The sequence below is a fragment of the Pteropus vampyrus genome, unplaced genomic scaffold (assembly GCF_000151845.1).
Source record: "Pteropus vampyrus isolate Shadow unplaced genomic scaffold, Pvam_2.0 Scaffold76, whole genome shotgun sequence".
In the NCBI taxonomy this organism is placed as follows: domain Eukaryota; kingdom Metazoa; phylum Chordata; class Mammalia; order Chiroptera; family Pteropodidae; genus Pteropus; species Pteropus vampyrus.
In genome coordinates, this window is record NW_011888857.1 from 2,148,961 (window position 1) to 2,158,565 (window position 9,605).

At 33.9% G+C, this 9,605-nt stretch overlaps 1 pseudogene; it reads right to left on the reverse strand.

Moving 5' to 3' along the window:
• Window positions 1-8,340: 8,340 nt before the first annotated feature.
• On the reverse strand, window positions 8,341-8,876 carry LOC105293713 (annotated as a pseudogene).
• Between the last annotated feature and the right edge of the window lie 729 nt (window positions 8,877-9,605).

A 9,605-nucleotide genomic window follows, 5' to 3' on the forward strand; every position in this document is an offset into this window, starting at 1 on the left:
GCTTTTTCTTGCTAATTTTTCTTGATGCGAGCATTCATTGGTTTGCTATAAGTTATGCTATTATAGCAGAAAATAGAATCTCTTCTACTTCGCTTACATTCATGGTTCTTAAGCAAACTCTCCCAATACTGAGAGGAGAATGACTTTATTATAGGCATTATTTCTGCCTAGTTATGTTACTTGGTATCAATATGACTGCTACTGTGCTTGTATCTGTAAACTTTTAATAAAATCCTAGAGATGTATTAGAAAAATTCATATAATTTAATGAGGATTTTATTTTTTTGGCAAACTTCTGATAGCTATAATAAGTACCATTTATTAACCACCTATGAATTGCCTTGTGTATTAGATATATGTTGCTTCTAATGTTAACAATAATCTTGCAACATCTGTATTATTGTTACAGTTTTACTGATGAGAGAGCCAGGGCTCAGAATGATTAAATGACTTCCCCTTGGCAAATCCAGGTCTGAGTTTAAAACCCTCAGCACTATTTCCCACTGTTCTTGAGAATGTAGCAAAAGCTTAAGAAGATTGTTCTGCATATCTCCTCACACTTAGTTGCAGTCACTTGCTATAAAACAATCCAGCCCTTCTAGGTGATATCCCCCCAAAATAAAAATAGAAATAGTGACAAACAGACCATGCTGATTGTGCTGAAAAGCTCCAAAATCATTTTAATGAGCTAAACCTAAGAGTATTAGTAATAGTCTGGTAACCACCAGCATGTTCTCTGCTTCAGGCAGTTTAGCGGGCTGGGCATAGATGGGAAAATCACGGATGAGAACTCTTCATTTAAATAAATTAGCAATGCCGTAGCATTCATTATCTGTAAACCTATTTTAAGCTTGGGGTACCATGCAAAGCCAAGTAGAAGATGCCGGGTATTACCTTTTTTTACCTGTCGTCTAGGAAGAAAATCCCATGACCCCAGCACTGAAGAGCAGACAGGACCTGAAAACACTTCTTTTTAGCTTTTTGCTTAAGTGCAGATTCTAAACTACCCATTGCTTGTCTTCTTACTTCCTAGCTTTCTTCTACATATTAATCCCATTCTTTGTGATATTTATTCTAATCTGAAATAGAATGGTGGGAAATTAAATTATGATTGTGTATACCATGCAGTTCCTAAGGCAGATGTTAGCAAAATGATAGTTGAGGAACCAGAATGTTTGTTTTAGACAGTAACTTTGTCCAGAAACATTTGACAATTGTTGAGACAAGATATTACAAGAAATAATCTAATCTTATGAATGGTTTGTTACAGATATACTCATAATCAAGAGAATGATGTGAAACATTTATTTTCTGTTGCCATTGGATTACCTTTCAGTCCAAACAGTAATCATCACATAGATACTAAGAAATATCTTCTTTTTCAGTCTCTTGCCCTCTCTCCTTTTATTGTCTATATTCCCTAGCTCTCTCCCTCACCCTAGGCTGGGTTCTTGTAAATTTTGCTGCCCCAAGAAACCTATTTCAGACTCTTTATTTGGATGATGAATCCTTATTTTCTTACGTGAACCACCTATAAAGCAAACAATTTTTTTTCTTAGAATCAAAGGTCAATATTAGAGCATTAACATAGTTGCATTTTTATGGGAGAAGGTTCTCTGTGCATCAGAGATAATAGTAGAGACGGGGTAAAGGAGAAAGAGGCGCCTATGCTCTAGGATTGCTAATAAAGAGAGTAGTATGGCATGATTAATGGGAGAAAATTTTATGAAGTGTTTTTCATTTTTATATAACAATATGAATTGCTCCATAACTCTAGGGACACAACTCATTCATTCCTGTTTATTAATCATGTACTCTGTATCAGGCACTAGGTTGCGCACAAATAGGTTTGCATTTGGTAAATAAAAAAGATGTAATTCTTGCCTTGGTTAATGTACAATCTAATTGGGAAGACAGAGAGAAAACATGTTAAAAGAAATAGTGATAAGTGCAATGAAGAAATAAAGGATTTGGTAATAGGGAATATGTATGGTGTGAACGTGTACATGTACTAATTATATATAAAAATAGAAGTCATCAACATATAGCTGGCATTGAAAGCTGTAGATATCTGTGAGGAAAACAAAGGAAAGAGGGTGTAGAGAAAAAGAAAGAGATTCTTAGATTACACTCTGTGGGACTCTTTTTTTTTGGTCCAAATTGTGTGCCATCTGCTAAAATTGCTTAAAAGTTCATTATCAGGCATTTTATTCACAGACTCCTTTTCCTCGCTTAGTTTTTACAAGAACCCTGGGGACTTACAAGGTCCTTAAAGGCCAACACAACAGTCAGGTCAAGGTTAATCACTCTAGTGTGGGCTTCATTTCCACTGTACCAAGTTTAACCAGAGAGACCCTCACTTAGACTTCCAGGAGTATAACAGTTACCTAATTATAGACTTCTATAGTCTTTTCACTGTACAGGCAGTTTGGGCAGGATCAGTCCTGACACCAATGGCAAATTTGCACTCCTAGAGAATCAACAACCATTAGCCAGATCACACTCCATAAAGCTCTATTCTTTGCTTCTTTCTTTAATTCTCCACATGGGCCTAGACCTTTGAAGCATAAAGACCTATTTAGGGGCTGTCTTCATGCTGTTGAATTTCTGCCTGGCAGCAAGTCCTCTGGCTCTGAAACCTAATCTGGCTGTTTATTATTCCTTAGATTCTATCAAGAGGCGATACCTTAGAAATCAAAGCCTGCCCATCTCCTTCTTTTCTTCCTCATGAGTGTAGATGGAGAGTATCCAGAAACGAAACAAAATTATTATTTCAATAAATTATTCTACCACCTTAAAAGACAGAATACATTTAAAATAAATTTAAGTTCAAAATACACAATTCACTGATGGTTGGAATGGAAACTAGTACAATATTTCTGGAAATTAAACTAATAGTATAAGTATGACTGTACTCTATGAACCAGCAATCTCATTTCTGGGTATATATCACACAAAAATTTTCCTACATGTGCATCTATAAGGATATTCATCACCGTTGGGATTTAGAGGCAACCGAGGTGGTCTTCACTAGGGGAATGGATTTTGTAACAGTAGGATTTTTTTTTCTTTTTTTTGGTAAATGTTTTATATCAGTTATATTTCTTTCTATTCCTAGTTTTCTGGGAGTTTTTATTAGGCATGGATGTTAGTTTTTGTTCATTTCACTTAATGCATGTATTGAGATGATCGTATGATTGTTCTCTTTTATTATGTTGATATGGTGAATTATATTGATTTAAAAATGTTAAATTAACTTTTTATTCTTGGGATAAACCTCCGTTTAGCTGTGATATATGATTCTTTTTCTACTCTGATGTATTCAATTAGCTATAATTTTGTTAACTTTTACATTTATATTCTTGAGGGTTATTGGTCTGCACTTTCCTCTTGTAATGTGACTTAGCAGGTTTTGGTATCAGGGTTACACTGGCCTCATGAATGACTTGGAAAATGTTCTCTATTCTCTGTCCTATGAGAGTTTTGTGAGATTGGTGTTATGTCTTCCTTAACAGTTTAAAGGAATTCTCCATCAAGGTGAAGCAGCAAATGTGACTATCATTTTCTTTGTAGGAACATTTCTAATTACCATTTAATTTCCTTAATAGACCTCAGTCTATTCAGATTTCTTTTTCTTTCTGTGTTAGTTTTGGAATTTGTGGCAAAGAATTTATTTTATTTAAGTGTGGATAAAACACTTTCGATACTAAAGAAAACTTACTTCTCTAGGAGGAAAACTAAGACATGTACTGCAGTAATTAAGTTGGAAGATTATTAAAGGAAGCTAAGGAAAATAGACTAAGTTGTGGCTTTTCCAGGGCTTTTATTGAGTGTCTCAGGTGTTCATGAGGTCTGGCTACTCCGATAGATCACAATTCAAATGTTCCGAGTACATATTCAGCTTACAGCTACCTAATATTTGCTTTGTTCATTGCGGTTGTTCTTGGACCAGACATGTGGCATCTTAGGATTCGGCCAAGACCCTAGACCTGGACACAGGTTTCTGGCATTTTTTCTCTGCTTAGTTCTGTTCTCTTCTCTCTGGTCCTCTACTTCACAAATTTCAGCCACTCAGCCTCCCAAACTCAGAGCTCTGCCTCCTCAGCTCTGTAGATAAGCCTCTACATAGTTTATAACTCCCACTTTGCAGTCTGGGCAGTTCCTTTGGGCTAAAATTGGGGGTAAACATAAGGGATCACAGTCCTATATGACTTGTTGTCTAAAGTCAGAAAACTGTTCTTTGATTAATTTTGTCCAGTTTTCTATTTGCTTATGGTAAGATGTCTTTTAGTATTAGTTACTCTGTCAGGACCAGAAGAGGATGGTAATTATCAGAAATCTATAGAAATTCTCTCTTATGCCAGAATTAGTTAGATTTTCATATTAATTCCTGAACCAACACTAGAAAGAGGTGTAATTATTATCTTTGGTGCAATCTAATGAGAGTCCACTCATGGAATTGATGTTGGCAAACTTTCTTAAGGCCACATTTTAAAAGAGTGCATATCAAAAGACTAAAAGAGAACTTTTTTGGATGTGTTAAATGTTTTATATCTTGATGGGAATGCTGGTTACACAACTTTATACTTGAAAAGCTCATCATATCGTAAACTTAAAATTGGTGAATTTTATTGGAATTAAATTACCTAAATAAAATCAATTAAAAATCATTATTGCTTGCTTTTGTCGCAATATACAGAAAAATGTATTTTTAAAAATTCAAATACCAACAACAACAAAAAAGAGCTTGAGCCCATCTCTGAGCTGCATAGAGAGCATTGTATGAGTTAATGTTTTAACTATAAAATTACTAGCAGCCAAAGAGAGAGAGAACATATCTTCCTAGGCCAGAAGTCTTGAGAACTTTTTCCTTGCATTCTTTCTCTTATTTTTTTTCCAGATCACCGTCATGTCTCAGGTAGTCAGGTTCTTTCTCTCTCATAACCGACTTGGATAGATAGTACTTTCCTCTCTCTTTAATGGAATGGCCTCTTTTTCCTGATAGGAGCCCATCTTCCTTAGCCTTCCTTAACAGCCCGCAGTACAACACAGTGCAGTGTCTTTGTTTATCTCCCTAGAGAAATAATCTTTTCTTTAGTATCAGAAGTGTCTTATCCTTATTTTATTTGGGACTATTGCTGAAAGAAGTTATTATAACTTTCATGTTGCTGTCCAGTAGCAGACACAAATGCTTGTTTATAGAGCATCCCTCACTCTTTCTTCTACTTAGTGGGACTCTAAATCTGTTCCAGTATCTACCACACTCTCATACAGCCTAAGCGACTCAGGGAAAGTTAATCTCATCTTCTTTCCATATAGTATGAGCTAAATCAATCTTAGTTTCTTAAAAAGTTTGAAAACATGGACCCAACACCAAAAGTTTTCATTAACAGAGAGTAATGTTCATGGGGCATTATCTGCTAATAAGCCAATTTTGGTGAAAAAAAGAAACAAACCACCATGGACATGTTTCTGAAAAGAGCAATATCTCCTCAAGAAGAGCCTCAGGCAGATCCTTCAGGAGGTGGTCCAGAAGAAGGCATTGTTATCAGAGGAGGTCACAGCTCCAAGTCGCTATTTCCCCTGAAGACCTTCCAGTAGGACAAGAAGTAGAGGTAGAAAATAGTGATATTAATTATCTTGACACTATGTAAGCCTGGGCTAATGTGTATATTTGTGTCTTAATTTTTAACAGAAAGTTTAAAAAGTAAAAAAATAGAAAAGAGCTTATAAAATAAAGATATAAAGAAAAAATATTTTTGTACAATGTGTTTGTGTTTTCAGCCAAGTGTAATATGAGTCAAGTTTAAAAAATTAAAGTTTATAAATTAAAAAAAAGTTATACTAAGCTAAAGTTAATTTATTATTGAGGAAAGAAAAGTTTTAAAATAAATTTAGTATAGCCTAAGTCTACAGTGTTTATAAAGTCTACAGCAGTGTACAGTAATGTCCTAAGCCTTCATGTTCACTCTCCATTCACTGACTCACCAGGAGCAACTTCTAGTCTGCAAGTTTTACTCACGGTAAGTTACCTGAACAGGTGTACCTTTAAAAATTTTTTGTACTGTAATTTTATTGTACCTTTTCTATGTTTAGATATGCAAGTACTTACCAGTGTATTTCAGTTGCCTACAGTATTCAGTATAGTAACATGCTCTGCAAGTTTATAGGAGCCATAGGCTATGCCATCTAGATTTGTGTAGGTTTACTTTGTTATGTTCAAACAGCAATAAAATCCCTAAGGATGTATTTCTCAGAACATACTTGTTGTTGTTAAGCGATGAATGACTATACTGTTTTTTTTGTTATTTGCTTTTGGTGCAAGCCTAGGGTTTTGTTTGTTTGTTTGTTTGTTTTTGCATGTCTTCTCAATTATGGAAAATTTAACCATTTAATAATAGAAAGAATAGTATAATTAAATCCCATATAGCCATCACCCATCTTCAGTGATTACCAACTCATAGTCAATCTTGTCTTTTCTATTCCCTTATACTTATCACCACCCTGGTCCACAAATTATTTTGAAGCAAATCCAAGTCATCATATCATTTCAGTATGTATCTTTATAAAACTAGGACTCTTAAAATACACAGTTTCAGTACCATTATACTGCAAAAAGTAAAAAAAATTGAGTTATAACTCTATAATGTCAGCACAGAAAAGAAAAAGGAATATTTTCATAATATCAACAAATATCCAGTCACTGTATAAGGTCTCCCAATTAATTTACTCACATTTACTTAAGAGTTTACTTAACTCAAAATGCAAATAAGATCTATATATTGCAGTTTGGTGGATGTATCATTTATGTATTGCTGTAGTAACACTATAGCAAAACCCACAATCTTTTGGAGGTAAAACAAACAATCAAATAAAAAAAAATTATTGCTAACATACCTGGGGTCAGCTTGGCAGCTCCTTTGATCTTGTCTGGGTTCATTTGTGTATCTTGGTTTGGAAGACTATATAGAATGGCATCACCTGGAGTGACTTGGATGATCTGGCCTTGATCTACATGTCTGTCATCACGTAGTAGGCTAGCCAAGGCATGTTGTCATAGTGATACAAAAAAGTGAGAGAGCAAGCAGTAGTATGCTAACCTGTAGAGGTGTAGGCTCAGAATTGGCACACCATCATTTCTATCTCATTCCTTTGGTCAAAGCAAGTCATAATGTCAAGTAACAGTGTTAGATTGAAAAGCACTATGAAGTTACGTTACATAATGCGGGGTGAAGAATAGAGCAATTTTTGTAATTTACTGCAGTGACTATATCATTTAAGTCTCTTTTAACCTATTGGTTTCTATTTCGTATCTTTCTTTTCCTTCTTGTAATTTATTTGTTGAAAAAATTGTTTTGTTTTTATTCCAAAGAGTGACTTTTCTGATTTTATTCTTGTAATCTTATTTGACATGTTTCTATACCTTTATATTTTCTACAGATTGTAGTTAAATCTAAAGGGCTGATCAGATTCAGATTCAGGTCAGATTTTTTTTTCTTTTTTTTTTTTTTGCCCAAAACATGATAGAGTATGTTGTGTTTTTCTATTAGGAGGCACATACTATTATATTGCGATGTTAGAGGACATCATTGATTTTTGCCTATTTCCATTATTTTATTATGAGTAGCAGAATAGAAATATATATATATGGTTTTTTTTAGCTGGAATATCTCTATAAAGAAAAACTTTTTTCCTTATCAATTATTAGATTTCTCTGAGATACAATTGGAATCAGAAAGGCAGGGCAAATGATTCAAGAATGTGTACAGAGGGGAAGAAGTTGTCCACTGAAAATCAGTACACTGTTATCAGAAAGGAAAGAGATATTGGACAGGTTAAAATAGCAGATGTCTACTCTGCCAGGAAAAGGAATTATTTGGTCCAAAGACTATACATATCATGACAGGAATATTCATTAAATATACATTAGGCATATGAATCACATACAGCACATTTTAAAAAATTCCATTTTTACCAAGCAACTAAATGATGATTTGGTTTTTTATATTAATATGCCTTCTGAATTTTCAGTTACATCTGTCTTACAAATGAACAATTTCATTTGAGTTCATTCATGAGTCTTTTGAATGAGCCAGCATTCTCAAGTCAAACCTGCTCTAGGATTTTTATACCAGGTAAGGACTAGATTCTCAACTATAGTAAATTCTTCAAACTAATACCATTCTGGGAGGGCTCTATTTTACTGATGGTAAGTTCTGCCTTTTCATTTAGCTCCTTCAAACTTCAGTGGTGTTAGAATGGTATATCTCTAATATAAGTGGATGAACTGACTTTTTTGTATGTGTAATATATAGACAAGTTTCATTAAATAAATGAAAAAAAAATTTTAAGTAAGTTTTGCTTTCCATATAATTTGAAGAAGGGAAATTATCATTTAATCAATATTCAAGTTTATTACACAAATTTGAAAATGTACTGTAAAATGTATTATAAAATGTTTAACTTTCATCAGCTTCAAGGTTTGTGTTGCTCCCAAATTTTTCCTATAACTGAAATTTCAAATCTGCTAATACCTGCTGAATTGATTCCACTCTGGATTTTAAAGCGTCAGTTTCTTCTTGCAAATTTTTCTTTGCTTCTTCTAACATTTCTTATATGTCTTCTTGAGAATGGCTAATGAAAAGATTTTTTTCAATTTGATAAGGCATCATTAAGCAGTCATCATCTGCAAGCATGAGGGCCAAGCATGATGGCCTTACAAGCATCTTTTAAATTTTGGAATTCTTTTTTACATTTATTTCGTCCTTTAGCTCTGTGGTTCTGCTTATGTTCCACACAAATTTGTTGATCTTTCATTGATCTTCAAAAGTAACATTGACATCTTCTGTAGCTGCCTTCTTCATGGTGGCTGCCATCTTGGGACTCCTGGCTTTTTGATTAACAAACCAAATTCTGTCATAAACTTGTAAATCTCTTAGGGTGAGTTCTCTAGAACTGATAAAATATAATTTAGAAGTCATCTAAATTGAGGACCTTATTTCATTCACCAATATATTATTGAGTACTTCAATACAGGTAATCTTTTTTTCAAAAGACTCTTTTATATGGTTTCTAGGATAGTCTACTCATGATTTCCTTCTACATGAGACTGTTGGCTTTCAGTTGCCTTTGTGGGGCTGTCCTCATCTTTCTGACCTCCAAATGTTGGGGTTCCCCAGTCTCAGTCATCATACTTTTTAAATTTTCTGTCTGTGGTCATTCATTTGGTGACTTAACTCAGTCTCTTAGCTTTAAATACTATTTATGTGATTCTCAAATTCACATTTCCAGTGTTGACCTCTCCTCTGAATTACAGACTTAAAAACCAACTTTTGACTTGATATCTCCTCTTGGATATCTAAATATACATCTCAATTTTAACATGTCTTAAAACAAATTCTTGATTTCTACTTTATCATTATCCTCTCTACACACAAAAAAGAAAATAAAAGATGCTGCTCCAGGTGTAGTAGCGGTTATGAGTACACTTTCATTGACTAGCTATGTAACTTTGGGCAAGTTTCTAAAAATAAAAATTCATCACAGTTTCCTTATTAGTGAAGATTAAATGAATTATATGTGAAGATTAAATTAATTAATATATG